This window comes from Chrysemys picta, chromosome 21 (assembly GCF_011386835.1).
Source record: "Chrysemys picta bellii isolate R12L10 chromosome 21, ASM1138683v2, whole genome shotgun sequence".
Taxonomy (NCBI): Eukaryota; Metazoa; Chordata; order Testudines; family Emydidae; genus Chrysemys; species Chrysemys picta.
Genome location: NC_088811.1, coordinates 9,742,076 through 9,761,244, shown reverse-complemented (window position 1 = coordinate 9,761,244; position 19,169 = coordinate 9,742,076). Strand labels below are relative to the sequence as shown.

Below are 19,169 nucleotides of genomic sequence, written 5' to 3'. Positions count from 1 at the left end.
GAATATTTTTTAAAAATCTAAACTAAGAAATAATTATAATATGCCAGTGTCTCTTCCATTTATCCCCCACTTTTTTGTCCCACCAGTAAATCCTGCCCCTCCTCTCCCTCTGTCTCCTGCTTTCATCCTACCCTCATTTGTCCTTCCTTGCCCTGTAGGCTTAGAATGTTCTTTCTCCCTCAGGGTGAAATGCATCCCTGTGCAGAGGGGCCGGTGCAAGGGTTTGTGCACAATGTAAGTTTCACTTAACCTTGGAGTAGGATTTTCTTCCTCTGTGTCCTGTATAGCACCAAGCCTTCAGTCAGCCCTGAAGAGACTGTTAATGATTGTCACCTGGTGCCTGTATGCTACTGATCTGATGCACCCTCTGCAAATGATCCCCATGGCTGACCTGGTGTATGTCTCACATTGCAGGCCGTGAATCTCCTGGATGTGCAGCTCCAGTACAAGTGGAAGAGATCCAGGCAGTGTCAGGAACTAAAGGGATGCTCGTCTCTCAGTTGAGATGTGGCAAAAAGACTCAGATGAGCCTTTCTCCTTGGCTATCTCTACAAGAACTGCCATGCACCGCCCAGGATTCTTGGTGGGTAAGTGTAACTTGAAAGCATTGATATGGACAACAATTTCCAGACAAAGGGATGAAGGAGTAAGTAAAACGAACATCAGACAGAGATGCTGTGGATACCACTAGCCTTGAGGAGGCTGCCCGCTCTGCCATGGGCATAACATTACCCCAGCCAACACAAGCTGCCTGCGGCAGTGCCATGTCCCTTTTCACACTGTGACAGTAGTAGAGCGGTCATGATAGGGTTTAGTGGGTTACCCATAGTATTATGGGATGGAGCATGGTTTTATGGGATGGAGCATGGCTCCACTATCCTGCCATTCTTCACCTCCTGTTTTAGTCAGTGAGAGTCCCCACCCCACCCCACACACTGTTGTAATACAGTTAAATAAAGCAGCAAGTTCCCAGCCTGCAGTCTAGTGAGTAGACTTATTTTTGTTGTCACTTTACCAGTGACACTCTGGGACTCAGTGCTCCCTGAGATGGCATGATAGGAGTGGAAAGAAGGCTAACATGGGCTGGGATGGCTCTCAGGGGTGGCAGGTCTTGGGGCACCTGTGTGAGGAGTTGGCATGCTAAGTAAGGTTTTAGACCTGCATATATGTAATGAGTTGCTAAAGCAATTGGCTTAGTGTGTCAATAATATGCCAGCCTGGATAATCCATGCTTAGGCTATACAAATGTCTGAGTATCCCATCAAGTGCAATGGCAACAAGGATTTCTAAAAAGCAACAGAGGGTCCTGTGGCACCTTTGAGACTAACAGAAGTACTGGGAGCATAAGCTTTCGTGGGTAAGAACCTCACTTCTTCAGATGCAAGACTTGCAAAAATGCAAGGATTTCTAAGTCTATATGGGCCTTTGAAGCTACGTGGATTGGTGACTGCTATGGTGTCCTTATGACTTATTAGTCAGAAGCAGTGGCCCCTAATATGCCCACAGATCACTGCCAGCTGTGTCTGTCCTCAGACTGAATACATAGGTTCAGAGTACAGGGTCCTACTGTGCACGACCTCACCTTGATTCAAGCACTGGCATCTCAGATTGGCATGGAGTGTCACATGCTGGGATGTGTCACCTCTGGGCTACACTATAGTATATCAGTGCGTTTGCCTTTTATGAAAATTTGGGCACTTTGTGGGACTTGCCAGTGTACACATTAGTTGGGCAAAGTTGGGACATCCCTTTCCTAGTGGTTCTGGCTAACCTTTCCCTGTGGCTTTTGCTGCTAGGGCTGATGTGAAATGCAATGTCCATGCTGATTGAACTGGGAGAATATGGTTTTAGGTATGAGGTGGGGCGTGACAGCAAAAAATGTCAAATAAAAAGAGTTAGAATATGAATTCATAAAGCAGACCAAGTGGCTCAGCATTGGAAGGGGGAAGAGAGTGAGGAATAGACTGTGCGTGAAAAGTGCTGCCATGCTACTTTATTAATACCATGGAACTGCATCTGGTGAGTTCGGATCTAAAGAAACTGCATCTTTAGTGAAGTGGGCAGAAAATTGAATCCTGGATGGCTTTGCAATGTACAGGTAGCAGTTAGTAACAATAACTGGCTATATGCTGTATTGTCCCTTGTTCATCCTTCCATCTCAATGTGTGGGCCGAAGGAGGAAAAGTATCATCACCCCCATTTTACTGACCGGGAGATTGGGACATAGAGAAGAGAAGTGACTTCAGTGAGTCAGAGCTGGGGATTGCATGCAGGTCTCTGACTTTTAGCCCTAGAGTACAGCTGTCCCTTCATTTCCAGTTACGGGGAACCATCTGCCTTGTGTAAAGATGGCTTGTTAGCTGCAAGAGGGATTCTCTTTCCAAGGGCACTTGGGTTTTGAGCTGAATCTGGAGAAAGGAATAAGCTTTTCTATCTCCCCAGCTTCATCGTCGGGAGACATTAGAACTGAGGTGGCGAGAGCCCTGCGTCTGAGCCCTGGAAGAGGGCAAGGGATGGAGTGTGATTTGGGTACCACACCCTGCTTAGACAGTGGGTCTTAGGTACCCGCTCCTGCTAAGTTACTAATGACTGAGAACTGGAAATCACCACTGATCGATATGGGCTGGAGGTTGGAGAGAAGGGGGAGGAAGGGGCATTGAGTGCTTGGTTTGAGGATAAAGGGAAAGAGGATCGCCTGTGTCAAATAGGTCTGGTCTCTTTGGTCTGCGGTGAAGCAATGACCTTTAGGAAGAGATTTCAAACAACCAGGCCAGCCAAGACTTGCTCCTGCAGTTGTGATTCCCGACTCCTCTTTCCTGAGGTGGCCATGAGGGGCACTGCAGGGTAAGAAATGGCGGCAGCAGCCCCGGGTTCCGATGTCAGAAGCTGGGGTTTGGTGTGTCAACACCACGGGGCATCAGCAGGGATGGCTGACAGCACTGAAAGTGCTGGTTACTTCAGTTAGTTACACTGCGCATTAGGAACAGGGATGGTGCTGCTAACAACACCGAAGAAGTCCTGGGCACTGAATGCTTAAGAAGATTGTTGCTGTGGGGCTCTTGAGACACCTGCCTATAGGCACAAATCCCTATAACTGGAAAGAACGAAAGTGTGTGCCTCTATATAGGTGTGTGCATGGGGGGGGTTCGGGGGGTCAAGCGTATGACTGCATGTGAATGAGGCAACACTGTCTAGTAGTCAGAGCAGGGGAGTGGGAATCAGGAGCTTTGGGTTTATTACCACCTCGGCTATTGACTCATTATTTGCATTGCCTTGGACGAGTCATTTAAACTTTCTTTGATGCACTTCTCCTATCTGTAAAATGGGGCCACCCTCCCCTACCTCCCGACCAAAGGATGGATTAGTTTGTTTGTCAAACACTATGCAGATATAAAGTGCAATACAAGTTCTAGCTGCTTTTAGGATGTATTTGTGTGCTTGTCTTGCTACACCTAGAATCCAGGGGTCTTGGATCTCCACTCAGACCCCTGGCCTTTGTTCATTATAGTCATTCCTATTTCCCTATTTTTGTCTTGAGATGAAAATGATGGAGCCAATCATATCCCAGTAACTGCCCTATAATAACTGAAAATACAAATGAGTGAAAGAACATGCATGTCTCCAGGAATGAGCGCATGTGTGTATTTGCATGCGTCGATATGTGGCTGTGTATGCTTGTGTGTGCATTAGTATAGCTTCACGTGTGCATGCATGTTAACTTGTGTGTGTGTGTGCTGTGTATGTGTGTGTGCTTGGCACTGCCTGCATATGGGGGCATATTTGAACACACACTTACATATATACATGCATTTCTATCTCTGCATGTGTTTGTTCAGCCTTATATACAAATGCATGAGTGCATGTCTGTGTGTCAATAGGAAAGGCCACTTTACAAACTGTGAGTGAAACCACAAGTATAAGGGAGGGCTTGCTGTGGTCCCATATATGTGCTTTGGTTTAATTTAGAATTCCAAAAATGGAAATGCTGCATATTTGTAAATATTGACACTTTGCTTTCGGAATATCTAGTGTGTTGTTGCAGCAGAGCGACGTTTTCTCTTTCGAACATCATTTAGGTTGAAGGGGGTAGTCAAGCTGGTTAATGTGAGTTTAATGAGCGCTCTCCTGAGACAAGGTGCTATTAGCAGCACCTGCTTCATCTTACCTGTAAGGTGTGAAATAAAGAGCCTATTTGAGATTCAATGCACTGGGCAGGTAGTGGATGTGAAGATGAATTCAGACTGGCACTTTTGAATAGAACCCAGGATGCTGGGTCTTTAGTTTATCATTTGACAGACTGATCTAATCGCTAATGTCATAGACCTATTTGAGCTAGCAGTAATATTCAACAGACACACACCTACAGTACAGAGATACCCCTGGGGAGCGCACACCTGTGATTAACCTAACTGACCTCTGGGGGTCATCATAACTCCAGAAAAGACAGTGGGTCAAATCCAGTCCCAGTGTAAGTGGGTCCAAGGCCAATTGCTGGCAATGGAGACGGAGTCTCCTTTATACCAGGGCTGAAATTTAGCTCATTATCTGAAAGAAATATTTATCTGGCAGTAAAGAGAAAACCATCTTGAAGGGCTGATGAATATTAAAGTACCCCAGTATATTGCTTCACTTGAAAATCTGGATTCCCTGAGGATCCCTGAATTAGCCATACTGTTTGTTATCTGCAACGCAAACCAACCACAAGGTGAAGGTGTCATGAGGCATCCTAGTCCTGGGCCACGAGTGTTCATGCTTTCCTCCTCCATCTTGCAGAGGTTAAGAGTTTGTCTCTCTGTACACATCCCCGGTAGGTCTTGGCATGTCTGTCTGCCATCGTTGGGCCCCTATTCTGTCATTAGTCTAAACGGTCTTTCCCCTCACACCACAACACATTGACTATCTGGCTTCTCTTCATCTTGCTTTTGCCCCCTTCTTGCCCATTTGCCTTCCAGGGGCACTACTTGTTTTAATCTTCATAGGAAAACTTGCCTCTGGTCAAGTGACTCTGGCACCCTCAATTCTGTGTGGGCCGATACTGTGCCGAGAGTCAATGCCAGAAAATTATGCAAGGCGGTGAATCTCTCTCCACTCTTCCCAACCAGTTCAATGGTTACTCTTTCGCTTAGTAACAATTTACACATTGTTTGGTTTAACAGGCTGGGTTCTGAGAGTTTCCATCCAGCCATCAAGCTGGCATTTGTGTATTTGCATTTTTTTTTTGTGAGTATGGCGGGGGGGGGACGGACACACAATTACTTCTGTAGCTGCTATTAGCGTCACAAGGACCTTACTTATCAGGAACTATGAGATGCCTCGGTCCTGGTGTGTCTGTTTCCCTTCATCATCCTGCAGACCAAGAGTTCTTCCAAGTTTCCCCCCTGGCAGCAAAATCACACAAAGCAGCTGAAAACCAAAGGGAAAACTAAACTTCTCTGAGCCATGTCATCTCCCTGAAATGAGTCAGGACATAGGCTAGAGAGAGAGACCCGAGGAACCACTCAAGCCCTCAGTTGAAGGGACCTGGATAAAATCAGTAGATTCCAAATTTCTCCATGTTTTAGCTGTGACTATTGAAAACTCCAGTCAAGGAGGAGTTAGCTCATGTGTCCAGCTCAGTAAAGGACGCCCTCACTCTCTGTCCTCTTTCGGGTGGGGCCATAAAAGAACTTAGCTCCTCCCAGGCAGTCCTGAGCATGCTCCCATCCCCTCTGCTGCGGGCCCAGGGGCAAAGGACTAAACTGGATCCTCTTAGGGTGTGTCTACACTGCAAAAAAGATGTGTTCTGAACCTGGGTTAGCTGACTCTGGTTAAATCAGCAGTGAAGACAGAGCAACTCAGCTTTTAACTCGGTTTAGTAATTCGAGTCAACCCCAGGCTGCCCTATAGGCTTGAACTTGAGCTGCTATCCCGAGTTGTTGCATCTTCAATGCTATTTTAACTCACATTAGCTATCCCAAGTTAAGAACATTTTGCACTGTAGGCATACCCTATGTGTCCTTTCCCCCTTCTCTCCATGTGCTAGTAGTGTACACAGCCAAGCTAGAAGCCAATGGCTCGCTGGTGTTACAGCAGTGTTGGGCAAGCCCACAGTTTGCAGTGTAGTGGAAACCAACACAGATGCAAAGAGAGGAAGGGATGGTCTTTTGGTTAAGACACTCTCCAGGCCATCAGGAGACCTGTCTCCTATTCTCTGACCTGCTGTGGTGACTTTAGGCAAATGACGTTCCCTCTGTAAAATGAGGATAATGACAATTACCTCCTTCACGAGGCCGGCGTGAGGGCTATATTCATCATCACTAGTAAAATACCACAATATCCTTGGCTCTTCAAAAATGCCAAGTTTTAGTATTCCAACACTGCCAGTATAACTGCCCATGGCTGCAGCGCAGCCTGACTGGGCAGGGGAGGGTTAAAAATACAATGGAAAGGGGAGGGGGGAGAAACCCAAGCCCACCCAGGCCTGGCGCCCCCGCACAGCACTCTGTGATTAGATATTGATGGGTTAGGACCTCAGGGTAGCTTAAGGATATGCAGAATGCTGGAGGGGGTGAGCAGAGCTTCCTTCCTGTGGCAGAGCACTTCCAGTAGGCAGAGCCGGTGCCAAGTCCAGCTCCGCTCTGGTTCCTATTGCACACAATGCCTCATTGTTCGGGGGATATCGCTTCATCATTTTGTCAGTACCATCGTTTACTGACTCAATGCTCCCACATACAGCCGCCTTCTTGCTTCACAGGAATCTCTCTCTCTCTTTTTTAAAATACAAATTCAAAGTCAGGGCTGGAGAGTTTTTATATATATATATATATATATATATTTTTTTTTTTTTAATTGTTTCCTCCCATGCGTGATAAGAGATCAATGCCGGGTTAATGGAGCAGCCTCACCAATCTGTGCTGGAGATGCACGAGGAGGGGGAAGATGGCAGGCTTAGCTCGGCTGCACAACACTTTCTTTTGCTTTTAATACCTTTGCTCACCCAACTGAAAAGTCCCTTTTCAAGTCAGAGTGGGGCGGCAGGGGAAATGCAAGTCAGGCCAAGTGTTCAAAAGGCAGGATTTGGATTTAGGCATCTAATGGGGTGAAACAAAACTCCCCGCAAAGCGGGGATGCTTCAGTGATGAGCGCTGTGTAGAAATAACTAAGAATCTTGGGGTGGCGACTCATCTCCACCTTGCTGGGGCAAGGTGGACTAATGCAAACTAGCCTTTCTCAACTGCAGACCACAGCCCAAGTCCTAGCTCACATCCCAGATGAAAAGGATTTGATGGTTTCATTCTGTTCCTTGGCAAACACTTGCCCACATCCTGAAATCACCGGCACAGCTGACCGTCTGGGCTCAGGCAGCACCCATGCCTAGGATAGCAGGGAGTTCTGCTGGTCAGTGGGAGGGGCATTGGCAGAGCTGTGTGTAGGGAAACGTCTATAGGCTATTAAATGCTGGCATTGCCTGGCTCCAGTCATTGCTCCAACTCTGGTTTGTCTGATGCCTCACTGCATCCCAAAAGTTAGAGGAGAAATCTGTTTTGGTGGTAGTTGGCCGTCGGGGTGGATTTGAGCAATGCTTGCTGAATTTCTGTAGGCAGTTGTTGGGTCCCTTACTCTGTTTTCTGTTGGTTACCGGGGATGTCTGGTGGAAGGCTAGCGTTTTTTGTGTCTCTCTTGGGGGATGTAGCGCGAGTCCTTTTGAAAAGGGCACAACATTTTACCCATTGGGATCGACCGGTGACTGATACATCATACACTAATAAACTGTCCCCAGTGAATCAACCATCTTCCCTTTGTCTGCCATGTGCATGGACCCTGCCGAGGGAGGGCCCCTGCCTGTTAATCTGACATGGGTGCAGATCCTGTTGAGGGCAACACTGTCTGACACCAGTGCAGATTCTTCGGAACCCCTCTCCCAAAGGCCTCTTCATACTGACGGTGGAGCCCATCTTGCTTGAGGACCCCATATCAACCTGCCATCAGTCAGACTCGGGGGCGGGAGGGGAGCCCTCTCTGAGACCTATTCATCTGACAGCCATGCGGACTCTCACAAGCAGTGATGGCCACAGGAGAGTCTTGGATGGGACTTTGATCCCATGGGACTATGGCCCCTGGTCTCTCTCTCCTGGTTTCCAGCAGATTCCTGGGCGCACTAGCTAGGTATGGCCTGGCTCCTTCCTGAGCAGAGTGACCCAAAGGGTTAATTGCCGTAGGAAGGGGAGATGGAGTTTGGTTTGGTGGTGGTAAGAGCTTTGATTTACTGGTCTCTAGATCCCAGCCACTGTGCTTGGGTCTTGGTTCAGCTAGCAGAGAAATAGCTGTGTCCAACACCAACCGCCAGCCTCTCACAAGACTTGAGATCTCTGTTTCCTGCTCTCCCTGGTGGAAGCCTGGCATTGGAACAGCAGTAAATCTCATTGCACAGGCCTGGCAGACGCTGCTCTTCTCGGGAGGCAGAGTGGGGGGGAGTCAAGCCTGGGCTATCACCTGCTTGCGGTCTCATCTATCACCTTGAATTGTGTTGCAGGATAAAATTACTCATCCAAACCTAATGATAAATTAAATCAAGGCTGGAGTAAAGAGGATTAATGGGAGCACGTGGGCTCACGCGCACACGCGGCAGGGCGCCTGCCGCCCAGACAGGGTTTTAAATGCTCATTAGACACAATGAAGCCAATCACAGAGCAGCGGGGTGAAATCCCAGGGGCTCCCCCATGTTTGCACAGAGACATACCAGCCTCAGACTGACTTCCTCCCAGCGGATGGTGTTGTCTATGCCCTCGGGGTTGGGGGGAGCCACTCATCTTTCCCCCTGTGATTTGAACCTTGCCTCGGTGAGTAACACCACAAAACGGGTTTGTTCTGTGTTTGTACAGCGCCTAGCACAACAGGGCCTGGTCCATGCCTGGGGCTGCTAAATGCTACTGCCACACAAATAAATAATGGTCATTAAATGAAATAAAAGCTGTAAGTGCACTTTATTAAAAAGTATTATTCCCAGACAGCTGGCTACGCTGGAGTTGAGGCTGAGAGTATATGTCAGTGAGCCATACAGGAGCGTTGTAGTTTAGTTATCACCAAAGCAAGCTATAGGAACCCAAGAGAGACTTCAATGAATCTGTTTTACAGAACCGTTGTACATGCAGTGTGGTCTAGTGGAATGAGTGTGGGACTGGGAGCCAGGACTCCTGGGTTCTCTTCCCAGCTTTATCATTGACTCACTGCATGATGCTGGGTGAGTCTGCTCCGCCTGTCTGGGCCGGCCCTCGGTTCCACCATCTGTGTTATGGGACACTGCAGACTAGTTATCATAATTATCTCTTCTGGCCTTAAAATCTATAGCTCTGGTAAAGGGGCATCATAATTCTTACTGGCCAGCCTCTGTGGGGTGCAGCAAGACCTCATTAGTTAAAGCCTGATAAGTGTTTCACAGATGTGCTAAAACCACGTAGCACTCCTAGAACGCTTTATGTGTTTGCGCTTTACCAATATTAACGCCTGACTTCCTGCGCGGCCCCCATGAGAGGAGCGAGTGGAGTTGGCCCCATTTTGCAGCTGGGGAGACTGAAGTACAGAGAGATGAAATGACTGTAGAAACCAGGGGTTGCCATTCCCAGAGCCTCCTACTCTAATCACTAGACTGCACTGTTTTATCATCACCTGACAATGTTTTTCAACACTAACAGCCTTATAAAGCCCTTCTTAATCTACAGCAGATACGGCAAAGAGCCCAGTTATTAGCATCGTAGGAAAAACCCACCCAGCCTCCCCAATACATAAAGCTAGTGTGGGTGGGGCAGGAGGTTCACCCCCAGCGAGCGGGGCATTTCTCTCTCTCTCTGGGGTTTGGCTGAAAAAAAAAAGCAAATAAACCACAGGAGGAAACGCGTCACGGTGCAAACTGTAACCAGATGGCGCGGGCGAGAGCGTGGGAGGGGAAGGGGGGGATTCTCTGAACGGAACATGCCTGTCAAAGAGGAAAACTAAAGAGACGCACAATGATCAAAGAGACCTCTTGTTTGCTCGACGGTTTGGGTCGCCCCCGTGCCCAGGCTGTGAATCCTCCCAGGGGGCGAGAGGACCGGGGGCCGGGAGTGTCTCTGACTGAAACCAAGATTACTGGAGGCTGAGAGCGGAAAATAAAATACAATAAAATAAATAGGGCAGGACTCCCCGGAATCAGCAGCAGCCAGCAAAACGTTTCGCTCAACTTTCTTTTTCTGTTTCGCTGCCGCCTGCTAATGGAATCTGTCAGGTGCCTCTTGCTTGCCTCCCACTTGCCGTGCGTCCTCTGAGGTACTGGGAAATAATCCTCAAGTCCTCCTCCTCCTGCCCCGGCTCCTCCAGGAAGGAGAGAGGCCCACCAGCGACCTGCCTGCCTGACTTCGAAGTGCTTCGCGGTGTCAGAGACAGCCAGGCCCAGTTTAGTAGTGGGGGGTTCATTAGGCATGTTTCATGTTTGCGGCACAGGAGTTGTGGCTCCTGTTCATTGCCCCCCCCCTCCCCCTCTGCTCTTCTGCTGTTGCTGCTTAAAGTTCTGCCAACATCTTGATAAGTCTCCCTTGACGCCGCTGTGCCAGCTCTCCTGTATCCACTCCAGTAGGGATCTGGAAATGCTGAAAAGCGTCAGGGTACCTCCCAGGTCCTGGGTGTGCTAAGCATTTAACCCCCTCCCCAAGAGAGGAGGGAGGTCTGACCCCCTCAAGAAAAGAGACACATGCTCTTCCACCAACCCTACAAAGGGAGGGAAACATAAAAGACCCTTCCCAACAGGTTTCCCGAGAGTTAATAAACATGAGCTTCCTCACAGCTGGCGAGGCCTGGTCAGAATCCCTGCTTGCTTGGCAGTGACTCTACATCTGCACTGCACAACCCACCCACCCAAAATGCACTGCAGCAAGTTTCAGAGCCCAGCCCAACTAACTCGAGCTCACAGGGCTTGTGCTAAAGGGCTAAAAATAGCCATGTAGGTGTTCCTGCTCCTGCTGGAGCTCAGGCTCTGAGACCCACCCCTGTCCTCTGGATTTCAGAACCCAAACTCCAGCCCAGGCGGGAACGTCTATGCTGCTATGTTAGCCTTGAAGCGTTAGCCCAGATCAGTTGACCCGGCCTCTGAGACTCACTGCTTCGGTTGTTTTGAGGTTGGTTTTTTGCAGTGTAGATGTCCCTGCTGAGCCCAGCCCAGTTATTTCTTAGGGAAAAACCTGAGTTTTTTGTATATGCCCACCTGCAACAGAGACTGAGCCAAGCGCCTGGGAGGAGGAGAGCCTAAGCTAGATTTCTCTGCTCTGTGCTTGATTTCTGTCCCAATGGAGCATCCCTTCAGTCCTAGGAGATAGGGGGGCGGTAAGGGGGCTGTTCTGAGGCGCTAGAAAGAGTGCGACAGAAGCACTGTGAAGAGGGAAACCTTTTTGGTTTACAATTTTAATTTAGAAGAAAAAAATAGAAAACCACTTCCCCAGAGACTTAAACTCTGGTTAGAATCCCCCTCCCCAGGCCTGGGGCTTTACCAAACGGGGAAACTCCACAAACACGCCCACCATAATATGTCTTCAGCAAAGGCTGAGTGTGTGGGGGGAGAAATGTTCTCTTCTTCCTCTCCCTTTTTTAAAAGTTTGATTGTGTCAAGGCATTGAGCCCTGAGGGTCAGAAGTGAAGATGACTTAAGATGGCCCCATTTGGTAGCACTAGATCAACAGGCAGAAATGGACAGTTAGAAGCTTGTCCTCAGATCGGATGCTCTGTGTGTGCGTGTGCACGTGTAATCCCAGTATCAACAGGTAATAGACAAGTCCGTTACAAGTCAGGGATGCTGATTTTCAAATAAATCTCTCTTGAGACTATTTGGTTCCCCCATATCACTTGGCAATGGCTTCCCCAGGAGGCTTTAGGGAATGACTCTGCTAATATGCCACAAATAACACTGCAAATATTAACCTCCGTGGTCCCCCTTAGGCAGGAAGCATGATACGCCCAATTTTAGATGGGGGTTGGACTAGATGATCTCCCGAGGTCCCTTCCAACCCTGATATTCTATGATTCTAGACACGGAGTGGTGAAGTGACTTGCCCAAGGCCATGCAGTGAGTTAGTGTCAGGGCTGGGATTAGAGTTCAGGAGTTCTTGACTCCCAAGCCTATGCTCAAACCCTGAGACCATTTTTCTCTTTTTCTTTTTCCTTCCTTTCCTATCTCAACCCCCTAACACCCAAGCCATCTGGTCTCAGTATGAAGTGCAATCCTAAAGCAAGAAACTTTGGGGAATTACTTTTTTTTTTAAAAGGGTGGGTCTTTTTTGGTTTTGGTACAACGTTAGCTCAAGTTAAAAGGTGCAGGAGCATTTCAGGGTGTGAACTGTGTGTGTGTGTGTGTGTGTGTTGGGGAAGGTTGACACTGAGTGTGGCGAGATCACCATTCTTTAGGATTTGGGGGGAAGGGGAAAAATTAATCCCCCAATAAGGAGGAGAGAGTGAGCAATGTCTTCCTCTGCTTCCTGCCAAGAGCCCTTCTCTCTGGCGGTTTATATTGCCTCTAGAGGAAGGAGGGCTGCCTGTCTGGGCTCTGGCTGTTCAGCAGGCCTCTTGGCTGACAAACGAATCCTAGCAGGAGATTGGCTATGATCCACCAGGCCCAACTCTGTCAGATCTGTCTGACTTCATGGACCTGGGTTCTGGCAGGGCCCTTGGCTGTCACCGCTGATGAAGTACCCAACGGCGTCAGGGCAGAGACAGCCGTGGCTAGCTCTGCAGGGCTGGACTGTGTGCGCGAGAGGAGACGGGCGAAGATAAGGGTGGCCAGGCACGTCTGGGGGGGAGCAGTGGTATGTCTGATGGGGAAAGACAGGGTACATGTGGAAAGAGGGCAGATTGGTGGGTGGGCAGTCAGGGAAGAGACTGAGAGAGCAGGTAGATTAGGGTGGGAGGGGGAAGAAAAGGGAGGATGTAGGTGTTGGACTAGGATAGGGTAGCTGGGTGTGAGAATGAGGTGGTGAATGGAAGGTGGATTGGGAGTGTGCATGGAGCAGCTAGAGTAGGTGTGTGAGGTGGATTCAGTGTGTTCACAAGAGGTGTGGGGGCAGAGAGGTCCCATGCAGGTGGGGGAGGAAGATGGGTTGCACTGGAAGTATGAGGGGGAAAGCAGGATGCAGGGGTGAGAGTGGGGGGCATGGTAGGGCTACAAGGTGGGGAGCATGGAGGTAATGTAAGGGTGAGAGGTGGGGAACATGGGGATGTGAGATGGGATACCTGGGGGGTATGGCAGTAGGGCTACAAAGCAGGGGTTATGGTAGGAGTGCGAGGTGGGTCATGGCATACTTGAGGGTATGGTGAGGGCATGAAGGTGAGCGTGTGGAATGGGGAAGGAAAGTTGTTGGTAGATTTAAAGAGGGTAACTGTGAATGCCGGGAGGGGGAGGGGGGGGGAAGATCAGTGATGGGCTCATGCCGTACGTTAGCAATGCTGAAAGCCCAGAAGGCCATCCTGCCTGTGCGGCTAATGCAGCTCCAGATTGTGTGTGGGGGTTTTTTTTGCCCCTTGGGTAGAATGAAGTTATGCATGTTCCACCCACGGAGCCTTTTGGGAGAGAGCTGCTGCCAGGCAGACATGCTTCGCCAGCCAGACTGAAAGGGGAAGGATAGAAAATACAAATAAAAATCCGTCTGTTTGCTCCCCTAAAAGAGAGGTGGGCATTAGGAGGGGCCCCCCAGTGACCCCTGGGTAATTAGCATGTCTATAGACAAAGGCTTATGGCTCTAAGCTTGGAAGAATATTTGCCAGTAAAATAACAAGTAAATTTTCCCAGTGAATAGAATATCAGCCTGAGCATCCCCATCCTTGCGCCCCGGTGAAAACAGGCAGCTCCTGGCCCCTGGATGTCGGATCAGTGCCGCTGTGAGTCAGCTTCATGCTGGGGAGTGGCTCAGGGCACCCAGCAGGGGCCTTGGGGGAGCAGGTGAAATAAACACTCATTCAGAGGCAGTACTGTCTGAACAGACGGGGAAGGGGGACACGTTGACTCACAAAAATAGCCCCCTCCCCCGTTGACTTCAGTGGGCACAGGCTGGAGCCCATTACTGATATGCCAAAAACCATAGGTTCCTCTGTAGCACCCACCACCTGAGTACGTAAGAGCTGCCATATTCGCGTCTACAGCAAGGGGGTTTGTGGGGAGCCTCAGGTCTCTCGTTCCCCGGGAGTGAGGGATGGAGATCAGGTTTGTCAGAGAGACCAGCATGTGCTTTGCTTCTGAGTGGGGGCTGGGGAGGACGAGAGTGGCCGACTAGTGTCCAGGTGAGGGGGTTCCAGCAGGGCACCAATGTTGCCAGGGCCCCCTTGGTGGAAACAGAGGCGGAATGTGGTTTTTCTCTGGCTGCTGAACCAGCAGGAAAGCCACGCAGCCTATAATGGTGTTTTGCCCTTCAGTAGCACTTTCCATTTCAATTTGTATAGTGGGGGTGCTGAGAGTCATTGAACCAAACTGTAAACCCTGCATATAAAGGAAACCGCTTCAAGCCAGGGGATGCTGCAGCACCTCTAGTTCCAGCACCTATGCCACTAAGGAAAATAGAATGATTCTAGGCCCAGCTTTGGCACAGACTCCCCCGTCACTTAGCCTAGCTCTGTGTTAGTTTTGCCACCTGTAAAATGGGACCAATACCAACCTCACAGGCTCATTGTGACCGGTGAGGATTAACTAGTGAATGTTAGAAATGTATCTGACCCGACCCCCTAAGAGCCACACGTCCTTGACCTTTGGAGACATTTGTATCCAGATCCAAAATTTGTGAGTTGGACCAGTCTCTGGTTAAACGTTTACAAAGGGCTTTGAAGATATACAGTGCTACTCGAGTGCCAAGTATTATCATAACCCATTAGAGATGGAAGAGACCTATTAGGTCTTCCAGGCTGTACCCCCAGTCCCAGTGAGGTTATTTGCTAGAGTATATTCTCCAGTCCATAGGCTTTCAAATTTCAGGTGATAGGAAGTTATTCTTCAGTCTGATGTACCAGTGTTTCCTCGTGTCCAGATTAAATTTTCACTGTCCTTAATTTCATCGTAGTGATTTCCACCTCAACTCTTTCCCCTCTCTCCTTGAAACACAAACAGACCGCTGGCTCCTGAACCCAGTGCAATTTCCCATGCAGCAAGCGGCGTGTTCAAGTCTGAATGTCACTTGGATACATCTGTAGCCCAGCATTAGAAAGCAGCAAAACAGACCCAGACTTAGAAATTGCATCAATCCCCCTCTCTCGCCGCCCCCCCCCACACCCCCAGCAACCCCTCTGCAAAGGGTGGGGCTGTGGAGAGAGTGGGAATTTTAGAAGGCAGATCTGGTGAAATCCATCTACATTTCCCAGCCCTCTGCATGGAAGCAATCCCAACAAAACGAAGATGCAGATGGTCTCACCCCTGGAGCCAACGCCTGTGTCAAGAGCCTTGGAAATGTGAGACCGTACCACCAATGAAGTTCAAACAGTGCTGAATATCTGCTGTCAACGCTGTTTAGGCTCCCCCACCCTCCTTTTCTTTTTGTTGTCATTGATGAAGCTCTTTTTGTTTTTGTTTTGTTTTTTTTCTAAGCCCTGTTGGAGGCCTAAGGAGAAAACAATTAGAAACAATCATCCCAGTTTGGGTGGTTTTGCCAAGGGGTCAGGAGATCCCAGCTGGAGTGGGATTCTCTTGGTGGCCCATTGCATCTCTCTATGAACACCCTTCCCCTCTCCTGGTGTCCCCTTCACCTTCCTCCAGCAGCACGCATGCTCATCAGTGGAAGTGTTGAATAATGGTTCTCGGGGGCCACCGGCCAAGCCCTGCAGATCACGCTCCAACATCTGACATGCACAAACAGAGACAAGGTTCTGAACACATCCCCTCCCTCCTCCTCACTACACTTAGCCTCTGCTTGTCCTATGCTCTCTCTGTCACTTTTCCTATCCCTGCCTCCTCCGCCTCACTCCCCCTGCATCTCCTTGGCCTCTCTGCTCCGTCGCTTTGTGTCCACTTGGCCCCTTTGATAATGCCTCTCCATCCCCTCAATGCAAACTCTCTCACTCTTAGCTCTCAATAAGCACCTCCGTTTTGGTTAAGTGACAGGGTGGTGTGTCTGGGTCACAAGCCAGGATGCTATTCTGCAAGCACAGGATACCTAGGATGGGGAAAAGTATCATCTGAATAATGTGATTTCTGGATCTCATGAACCACCCAAGCTAGAAACAACTTCTACTTCATTTTCAGGTTGGGATTCTCAGCTATCCAGTAGTGCATGGAATGAATTTCTAGCCCTGTTTGGTTTATGAGAGATTACACTTTGCATTGGTCACTCGTCCTTCAAACCAGGCGAAGAAACAGGGCAGACAGGCCAGGATGCTTTTAGCATCCCAAGCAAGCTTGGCCAATCTGCCTCTGCTTAGCAGTGCTTGGCAACCTGCCCAGGGTGACCAGACTGGGCCCAGAGTGACCTTTGGGACAGGCTCCAGGAGATTAGAAAACAATGAGCTGGCGGCTGGTGACATTCTGGGGCTAATATTTTTTTATTCTTGTCGTGTTAAATCACAAATCAACTTTAATTATGGACTGGGGGGAGAATGGTGTGTGCCACAGGGAGATGGGCAGGACTAACTTGGAGGGAAGAAAGTTCTGGGCCTCTCAGGGAGGATGTTGTAAAGAGCTGTGTCCCAGAGAACCAACAGGTATAAGTACCTTTTAAAGAGCTCTGGAAGTTTTGTACATGAGTACCTTGCAGAGAGAACAGTTATAAAGGTTTGCCTGGCAGCAGCACTTACAGGGATGGACTTCGAATCTTTCTCTCTGCCTTTAATTTGTTCTGCTTCTTTCTTTTGCAGCTTTCACTCTTTAATTATTTTGTTTGTTCTTGTTTCTATCCCCATTTTGCAAGGAGATGATGCACCTCTAACTTTTCTTTTTCCTTCTGTCTTGTGAAGTGATAAGTGACCGTAACTAACCTAAATCAGTATCTCTCACTGTCTGGGAGAATCCAGAGCGCTCGGACGTGCTCCTAGCCCACTGAATATTCAGAGCGGGTGGAGAATTAATCAAATCAGCAAGGCTACTGTGAATCTAAAGGAAATACAACCATGATAAAATTCACCACACCGGAGCAGCATGGAGTGTAATCACCAGAGATGTTGAAAAGCTTGTGAACATTCAAAGTCATTTTTATTCTCTTGGTCATGTCTTTTGAGATAAAAAGTAATAAGCTAATTAAAATGTGCCCAAGCGTGGCTGTGAGTAATAAGATGAAAGCATGGAAATAAAGCAAACAAACAAACATCCCCCTTCCTCTGGTTCAGGCGCTACAATCATGTTTCACCTGTCTCCGCATCAGACAGTATCAATAGGAACACAGACTTTGTTAAAAGCCTGGACAGCCCATTCATTAACAGGCTGGACAGGTCGTCAGCTTCATTATACTTGGAAAGACACTATGGTAGGTCTGATTCTGATCTCAGGAGTGACTCCACTGGAGTCAGTGGAGTTATGCCAGTGTAAATGAAGTCAGAATCAGGCCCTGTGGAGCAAACTGAGCTCTGGTACAACTCTTGCTCCACTGAATTCAATGGAGGTCAACCAGGGATGACTTTAGATGTAGATAGTATGTCAGGTGTGGCATGGGTGTATACATATGCAACACACACATGCTAATGGGAGGAACAGGCTGATTGCAGAGAGATGGCTAGAGGCCCTTTGTTAAGTCTGTAACTAGGGAAGGGGAATTGATTATTTAACTTGCTGATAGTTTCTGGGGTGCAAGGGAAGGAGCAAAGCTATTGATCTTGAGGCTAGAAGCAGAGCAGAGGCTCTGGGCCGTATTCCGTATGAGGAGACCCATGGGAGTGTAACTGAGGGTAAAATCAGGCCCTGGCTGGGATGGCTCTGTGTATTGATCTCCTGCAGCAGTTCAAGAATTTGGAAAGGGGGAGGGAAGTGAGCAAAGGGCCTGAATCCAAAGGAATGCTGGGGACTGGGCCTCTTGCCCCCCCCCCCTTAAATTCTGTTTAAAGTGTCTGGGTGGATGGTGGGGGACAGTGATTATTTATTTCTTCCTGCCAATTTCTAATTACCGTTGTAGGTGCCTGTCCAGTGCTTGGGCACCTCCCCTGCAAATTAAACCTCATGACACAAACAAAGGGCAGCTCATAAATATCTCCACCTCCTCTCGCCCCCATGGAGAAGAAGGGAAAGACGGGGCTTTGTAGCATGAAAGGTAAAACATTGCTCTGGCTGTAGCTAGGGCAGGTGCAAACAGGAGCTCTGCTAGTGCCTCTGTCCCCCAGTTTTGAACTGCAACACTCCCATCTCTTTCATTCGTACACCCAGGCACACGCCTGTCAGTGCACCTCAGTACCCACCTTCAGCATCCTCCCTGCTGTTCCCCTCTTGCACTCCCATAGTGCTCTGTCACTGCACCTCACTGCTGCTGTGTAGTGCCCCCAGCTAGTCCAGTCCTGTGCATCTGTATGGCAGGGATCTCTCTCGCTATCTAGGCACTGATAGGGCACTGGTCACCGTGGTGTCCAGCCAGCCTTGTCTTTGGAAGTTTTATGGAAGATTTGCTTAAAGAAATGCTCGTTAGCCAGCGTGAGACTCACAGGAGCTATAATGCAAAGTCTTGACTCAAGTCCTAGTGCAGCCAAGGAGGAGAGATGAAGGAGGCTGAGTCCTGGTTTCCATGATCACCACATTAGGAAGAATGAGACCAAGAGCAAACCTGGCAGGATTTCACTTTAAATGCATTTAAGAACAGAAGAATGGTCATACTGGGTCAGACCAAAGGTCCATCTAGCCCAGTATCCTGTCTTCCGACAGTGGCCAATGGCAGGTGCCCCAAAGGGAATGAACAGACAGGTTATCATCAAGTGATCCATCCCCTGTCACCCAATCCCAGCTTCTGGCAAACAGAGGCCAGGTGCCCCAAAGGGAATGAACAGAGCAGGTAATCATCCAGTGATCCATCCCCTGTTGCCCATTCCCAGCCTCTGGCAAACAGAGACTAGGGACACCATTTGCTGCCTGGGACTTCAGCTCTCAGTGGCTCCCAGTAGGAGAAGCTCACCCCTAACCTGGGGCCAGTGGTTTAGATGGGACTGAAGTGGTGCATAGGTGCTGTGCTGGCCCCTCTTCACAGGGATATTTCCCCAATCCAGAGGAAATCACTATCCGTGGACGC

The 19,169-nt window shown here is 49.0% G+C and overlaps 1 protein-coding gene across 1 annotated transcript in view; it reads left to right on the top strand.

The window, feature by feature from the left end:
• The first annotated feature begins 423 nt into the window (after positions 1-423).
• SAMD11 (sterile alpha motif domain containing 11) overlaps positions 424-19,169 on the top strand; it is a 299,306-nt gene continuing 280,560 nt past the window's right edge. Inside the window, exon 1 of the mRNA XM_065575103.1 lies at positions 424-587. The gene's annotated coding sequence lies outside the window, so the exon portion shown is untranslated. The remainder of the gene's footprint in view (positions 588-19,169) is intronic.